Raw genomic sequence first — 8,154 nt, forward strand, 5'->3', positions numbered from 1 at the left:
TGTGGGAGGAGGGCCCTGGTGGGAGATGATTGTGTTACTTCACCCTTGCTGTTCTTGTGATAGTGAGTGAGTTCTCATGAGATCTGGTTATTTAAAAGTGTGTAGCACCTCCCTTTTCTCTCTCTTCCTCCCGCTCCCACCATGTAAGATGTGTCTGCTTCCCTTTTGCCTTCCACCATGATTGTAAGTTTCCTGAGGCCTTCCCAGAAGCAGAAGCCTGTATGCCCACAGAACTGTGAGCTGATTAAACCTCTTTTCTTTATAAATTACCCAGTCTCAGGTATGTCTTTATAGTAGTGTGAGAATGGACTGATATAGACTGTGTTATAAAAGATTGAGACAAACACACACATACACACAGAGAAAAGCACTTAGAGGTAAGAGAGACCATGTTGAAAGAAGAGCTTCTTCCCCAAATTGCTATTTTCAGAGCTTTGAGAGAAGATATTACATCCATAAAATAAAAAAAAAATGCTAGAAAAAGGAACATTCAGATAAAAAAAGAACTTTGAGAAATTATGACACAATAGTATAAGTGAAAAAAACACAACAGAATATTGGAAAAATAAGCTTGAAGACTTTTTTGTAGGAAGTAGAGCAAAAAAGACAATGCAATGAAAAAGAGAAGAAAAAATGTGAATAAAATAATGCACAAGTGCAGAAGGTCCAACATCTGAATAATAGAATCATAGAATGGGAGAACAAGGAAAATAAAGGGAAAAAATGTGGCACACATATTCACCATGGAATACTACACAGCCATAAAAGAGAATGAGATCATGTCCTTTGCAGCAATCTGAATGGAGCTAGAGGCCATTATCCTAAGCGAATTAATGCAGAAACAGAAAACCAAATATTGCATGTTCTCACTTATAAGCGGGAACTAAATATTAAGTACACATGGACACAAAGAAGGAAATAGTAGACATTGGAGCCTACTGAAGGGTGGATCGGGGGAAGAGGGTGAGGAAAAAAACAACCTATTGGGTACTATGCTCATTATCTGGTGACAAAATAATCTGCACACCAAACCCCCAAGACATGCAATTTACCCATGTAACAAAACTGCACATGTACCCCCTGGACCTAAAATAAAAGTTGGAAGTTTTTGGCCAGGGCAATCAGGCAAGAGAAAGAAATAAGGGGTATTCACATAGGAAGAGAGGAAGTCAGATTATCTTTGTTTGCCAATGACATGATCCTATATCTAGAAAACCCCATTGTCTCAGCCCAAAAGCTTCTTAAGCTGATAAGCAACTTCAGCAAAGTCTCAGGATACAAAATCAATGTGCAAAATTTGCTAGCATTTCTATACACCAATAATAGGCATGCAGAGAGCCAAATCATGAATGAACTTCCATTCACAAATGCTACAAAGAGAATAAAATACCTAGGAATACAGCTAACAAGGAAGGTGAAGGACCTCTTCAAGGAGGGCTACAAACCACTGCTCAAGGAAATCAGGGAGCATACAAATGGAAAGACATTCCATGCTCATGGATAGAAAGAGTCAATATTGTAAACATGGCCATACTGCACAAAGTAATTTATAGATTCAATGCTATTCCCATTAAACTACCATTGACATTCTTCACAGAATTAGAAAAAACTATTTTAAAATTCATATGGAACCAAAAAATAGCCCGTATAGCCAAGATAATCCTAAGCAAAGAGAATAAAGCTGGAGGTATCACGCTACCTGACTTCAAACTATACAGCAAAGCTACCGTAACCAGAACACCATGGTACTGCATAAAAACAGATACACAGACCAATGGAACAGGATAGAGAACTCAGAAATAAGACTGCACACCCACAACCATGTGATCTTTGACAAACCTGACAACAACAAATAATGGACAACAAATTTCATATTTAATAAATGGTGCTGGGAGAACTGGCTAGCCATATACAGAAAATTGAAACTGGACCACTTCCTTAAACCTTATACAAAAATTGACTCAAGATGGATTAAAGACTTAAACGTAATACCCAAAACTATAAAAACCATAGGAAAAAATCTAGGCAATACCATTCAGGACATGGGCATGGGCAAAGATTTCATGACGAAAACAACAAAAGCAATTTCAATAAAAGCAAAAATTGACAAACGGGATCTAATTAAACTAAAGAGCTTCTATGTAGCAAAAGAAACTATCATTAGCATGTACAGACAACCTACAGAATAAGAGAAAATTTTTGCAATCTATCAATCTGACAAAGGTCTAATATCCAGAGCCTGCAAGGAACTTAAACAAATTTACAAGAAAAAAACAACCCAATCAAAAAGTTGGCAAAGAACGTGAACAGACACTTCTCAAAAGAAGACAGTCATGCAGCCAACAAATATGAAAAAAAGCTCATCACTGATTATTAGAGAAATGCAAATCAAAACCACAATGAGATACTGTCTTATGCCAGTCAGAATGGCAATTGTTAAAAAGTCAAGAAACAACAGATGCTGGCAAGGTTGTGGAGACAAAGGAATGCTTTTACATTGTTAGTGGGAATGTAAATTATTTCAACCATTGTGGAAAGTAGTGTGGTGATTCCTCAAAGATCTAGAAGCAGAAATACCATTTGACCCAGCAATCCCATTACTGGGTATATACCCAAGGAATATAAATCGTTCTATTATAAAGATACATGCATGCATACGTTCACTGCAGCACTATTTTCAATAGCAAAGACATGGAACCAACCCCAAAACCCATCAATGATAGACTAGATAAAGAAAATGTGGTACATATATACCACGGAATACTATGCAGCCATAAAAAGGATTGAGATCATGCCGTTTGCAGGGACATAGATGGAGCTAGAAGCTGTTGTCCTCAGCAAACTAGCATGGGAACAGAAAACCAAACACTGCATGTTCTTACTTATAAGTGGGAGCTGAACAATGAGAACACACAGACACATGGGGAGGTGGGGAACAACACACTCTGGGGCCTATCAGGTGTTTGGGGGGAGGGAGAGCATCAGGAAGAAAAGCTAATAAATGCTGGGCTTAATACCTGGGTGATGGGTTGATCTGTGCAGCAAACCACCCTGGCACATATTTACCTATGTAACAAATCTGGAAATCCTGCATATGTACCCTGGAGTTTAAAATAAAAGTTGATTTAAAAAAGAAAAAAAAATCATGAAGAAAATTTCTTAGAATGAAGGACATGAGTGTCTAGTTTGAAAAAATGTTCTGAGTTCCCTGAATAAAGCTAAAAATAGATCTACTCCAAGCTTATTATTACATTTCAGAATATTTGGGACAGAGAGAAGGCTTTGTAAGATTCTAGAGGGAAAAATCAGGTCATGTAAGGAGAATCAGGAATTAAAATGACCTTGGGTTCCTCAACAGCAACATTTGAAGCCAGCAGGTAATAGAGGAAAATTATTTACAACCCAGAATTGGGTTGTATGTCCACGCATAGTCAAACTATCAGTGAAATGCTGGGATAGAATAAGACTTGTTCCAATATGTGAGATCTCAAGAAATTTACCTGCCATGCGTATGTTCTCAAGATGGTGCTAGGCAAGATGCACCAAAATGAAAGAGGAAAGCCAGAAAGGAAGACTTGATACCAAGAAAACAGGGAACCCATCTGTGATAGTTAACTTTATGTGTCAGCTTGGCTAAGCTGTGGTGGCCAGTTGTTTGGTCAAATACCAGTTTTGACTTTGCTGTGAAGGTGTTTTTTAGATGGTGTTAATATTTAAATCAGTAGACTTTGAGTAAAGCAGATTACCTGTCCTTTGTGCTGGGTTTCATCTAATCAGTTTAAGGCCTTGAGAGAAAAGATTGAGGTCCGTGAAGAAGAAGGAATTCTGCCTCCAATGCACCTTGGGACTCAAGACTGTAAGAATTCAACTCTTCACTTGGTCTCTAGCCTGCTCTACAGATTTTTGACTTGCCAGTCCCCACAATTACATGAGTCAATTCCTTAAAATAAATCTTTCTTCCTCTTTCCCTTCCCCACCTTCCTCTCTCTCTCTCTCTCTCTCTCTGTCTCTCTCTCTCTTTCCGAACACACATATCCTATTGGTTCTATTTCTCTGGAGAACCCTGCCTAATACACCAACTCAGGAGAAAGGCAAAGGGAATGCTTAGGATGACAGCAAAGGGCCACCCTAGGAGGATGGCTGTGCAGGTGGCCTAGAGAAGAGCCAGTCCAGAGAGAAGCAGAAAGAAGGTTCCTAAAAGGATACTGCCAAGAGGAAAAAGAGAAACTATTAATAATAGTTACCTTGATGTGATTGACATTGGAGAGCTAAGTATCACTTCTAAAATAGAAAGTCAATAGATAATGTCTGAAATTGATGAATCAAAATATATCAGTGTATGCATATCATTGAGAAACATGGCAATGTAGAAATGACAGTATTTAGTTAAAATAGTTGAAAAGGTCTAGGAACAGGGAGAATGGTGAGATAGAAAATGAGAGCATTTTGTTTTGTGACTTAAAGACAATTTGACTTTTTTTTTTTTTTGAGACAGAGTCTCGCTCTGTTGCCCAGGCTGGAGTGCAGTGGTGTGATCTTGGCTCACTGCAAGCTCCGCCTCCTGGGTTCATGCCATTCTCCTGCCTCAGCCTCCTGAGTAGCTGGGACTACAGGCACCCACCACCATGCCCGGCTATTTTTTTGTATTTTTAGTAGAGACGGGGTTTCACTATGTTGGCCAGGATGGTCTCGATCTCTTGACCTCGTGATCCACCTGCCTTGGCCTCCCAAAGTGCTGGGATTACAGGCGTGAGCCACCACACCTGGCCTGGACAATTTGACTTTTAAACTATGCGTATTTGTTATTTGGAGTAAAAATTTACAGCATTTTATTTCATTTAAAAAAAATTTTTTTTTTTTTTTTGAAATGGAGTCTCTGTCACCCAGGCTGGAGTGCAGTGGTGCAATCTCGGTTCACTGCAACCTCTTCCTCCTTGGTTGAAGCAATTCTCCTGCCTCAGTCTCCTGAGTAGCTGGCCACCATGCTTGGCTATTTGTGTGTGTGTGTATTTTTACTAGAGATGGAGTTTTACCATGTTGGCCAGGCTGGTCTGTAACTCCTGGCCTCAAGTGATTCTCCTTGGCCTCCCAAAGTGCTGGGATTACAGGCATGAGCTGCTGTACTTGGTCAAAAATTTACAGTATTTAAAAAAATGAGATGCTTCAGATTTTTCTAATGGTTCTGCTAAGGAATCCTGCTAACATTGCTTCATCCTAATGAGCTATTAGCACAATGAAATGCTAGGCCATTAAAAGTGACAGTCACATGAACTAGATATCAGTACATGAAGATATTTATAAAATAATGTTGACAAAACTGAAAGAGTTGAAAAAAAACACTGCACACAGTAATTTATAAACATTGAAAGCAACACTAAAAATCATATATACACATAAATCATGCATACATACACAGTAAAAATTGTATATAATACATTGCCTTCAATGTTTATGAATTACTCTGTGTGTTCTTTGTTTTATAAACACCACATCACACACACACATACACCACTTAACAGTTATAATTAAAATGTAAAATAATGCCCAACATTATGAGAACGATTTAATAAGTTTTGGATCAGTAATAAAATCTATGTAGCCATCACAAATAAAGCACATGAAGCCTGAAAAACATGAGAAAGTGATATCATTGTGCATTCTTACAAAAAATAAATGTACAATATATGCAGCTTATGTTGGCAACTATGAAAAATGTTCATATGGATAAGAGCTCAAAAGTAAATGTTACAAATCACATAGTGTTAAAAACAAACAGTAAATTGAAGGGGAGGCAGTAGATACAGTGAGTGTAAAAAGTTAACTGTGAAGCTATAAAATGGGCAATAGTTGGGGTAGTGTTGGAGGTAGCAAAGAAATACAAGGTTGAAGGAGCTTTTGTGTTTGCTTGTTTGTGTGATTTTTTTTTTAAGTTGGGAGTTAAGCAGATATCCTTGTCTGAAAAGGGAATAAGGAAATGTAGACGCTGGCAATGAGAGAGAGAGACAGAAAGAAAGAGAGAGAGAGCTAGAGAGAGTTGGATTTAGGGGTTAGCATTGACCAAAGAAATGAATTATTGTAAGACAAGAGTTCTGTTAAAGGCTTACATGAATGCCATAGTTCCATTAAGACTCACAACTGTGATTTTGATATTATGCTCCTCATTCTGTGAATGAAAATCTGACAGTTGCCAAATATCTTTGTTAAAAATACATGTGCCTGTAAGGGATAGAGCTGGGATGCTCCTTCGCTCATGTCACCCATTGAGACAAAGGAAAGCTTGCTGATAACTTCTGTAAGTGGGAAGGTGAGGAGCTGAACAAGTTTTGAAAGTTTAGGTTTAAACCTGATAATCCTTTTGTTTTTTTTTTTCTGCAATTTTTTCCATGACTGGAATTTCTAGGAACTAGATTTTCTGAATCCCATTCATAACACGGTGCTTGGCTTTGTTATTTCTTTATTCTACTGCAGGATGTTGATTTTTGTGTCACCAACTTGCAATTTGTCTAGTTCCTTTGAATCCTTTAAATGACTGTGTAACTCTCATGTTTACATAAGTGGATGATGGGGATTCTTCCTTTGACTTACATAAGGGCTGAAGGTCCTTGAATTCCAACAAGGGGTTGCTGCTTTATTTACTGTAAAATTACTTTTGCAGAGCAGATGTATAAAGCAAGTCAGCAGGAAGAAATCACTTGAATGAAAGTGTTGTAATTGCATTTGGTTTCCAAGAACGTTGTTGGTCTCCTGTGGACATCTATGCTCTGATGGGTGGAGTTCTCATGGGGAGCTGAGCCCCATGAGATCCACCAGGGCCTTTTCAGTGGCTCTCAGGCACTCTGTAGAGCTTCATGTGCCTGCCCATAGGCTTGTCTTCCCCAGAGCTTGTGAAATAGGAGAAGTCAGTGCAGAATTCTGGGGAATCAGATTCTCAGATGCCTCTTGAATATGGCATCAAGTACATTTAGGGTCAAATGCAAAGATCATCTACTAGTCAAAAGTCTAAGAGTCAATTCAATTCATCTTAAGTCTGAGTCATTCTGAGTCCCATGAATGAAGAGCGTTAGGGAAACATACATGCATCAGAACTCTGAACAGCCATCCCCTTTCAGCCCCTCGAAAGGCTTGAACTTGCATGTGTCCACTCTCAGTGAGTTGCTGCCAAACTAATTCGTTTACCTCCCACACCATGGACACCTTCCCCACTTTGAAGTGAAAGGGGTTGGAGAGGGAGCTAAGCTAATGCTAAAAGCCTTTTTAAAGGGCTCTGACAGCCCTGGAAAGGGGAGACAGGACCAACACCAAGAGGGAACTCTGGTGAGTTTGGGGATGAGAAGATTCTTTAGCCACCAGGGTTCTGCATGGCTTCAATGACCAGTGGAAATATTAGCATTGGCCAGCCTTCTGCCTCCCTACTGCTGCAAAATAAACCATCCTAAAACATGATGACTTAAAACAATGAATTATTATTTCCCATGGTTCTGAGGGCTGACTGGGGCTCAGCTGGGAAGCTCTCATTTGGGGTCTCCCATGTGACTGCAGCAAGATATCAGCTGGACTCTGGTCATCTGAAGGATCAACTGGGCTGGACGTTCAAGTGGCCCACTGGTATAGCTAACAGCGGATGCTGGCTGTTGGCTGGAAGCTCAGCTGGAGTTGTAAGTTTTGGCACGTACTTGTGGCCTCCCCATGTGGCTTGGGCTTCTTCCAGCTTGGCCACTGGGCTTCAGAGGGAGTGGTCCTAAAGTGAGCATTCCAAAGACTCAGGCAGAAGTGACAAGTCTTCTTATGTGTTAACCTTAGGAATCTCAGACTGTCACTTCTGCTTCTCTATCTAGGTCAAGGGAAGTCACAAAGTTTAACTTAGATTTGGAAGAAGAGAATTATACTCTACTTTTTGATTCATGGAAAAGCATGCCAATAGAGTAAGGGAAGAAATTGATGGAAGCCATATTTGACTGCCTCCTACAGCCTGAATAGACTTCAGCCAGGGCACTATAGCAACGGGTCTGGAGTGCATGTAATGAAATGACACAAATGATTATTAAATGCTTAATATGTATATGTATCACACATCATTGCATTTTGTCTTTTCCACAACCCTATGCAGTAGTGGGGCAGATTGAATTTTCAGCTCCAATTCTTCACCACCCCCTT

Source organism: Gorilla gorilla, chromosome 12 (genome assembly GCF_029281585.2).
Source record: "Gorilla gorilla gorilla isolate KB3781 chromosome 12, NHGRI_mGorGor1-v2.1_pri, whole genome shotgun sequence".
Taxonomy (NCBI): domain Eukaryota; kingdom Metazoa; phylum Chordata; class Mammalia; order Primates; family Hominidae; genus Gorilla; species Gorilla gorilla.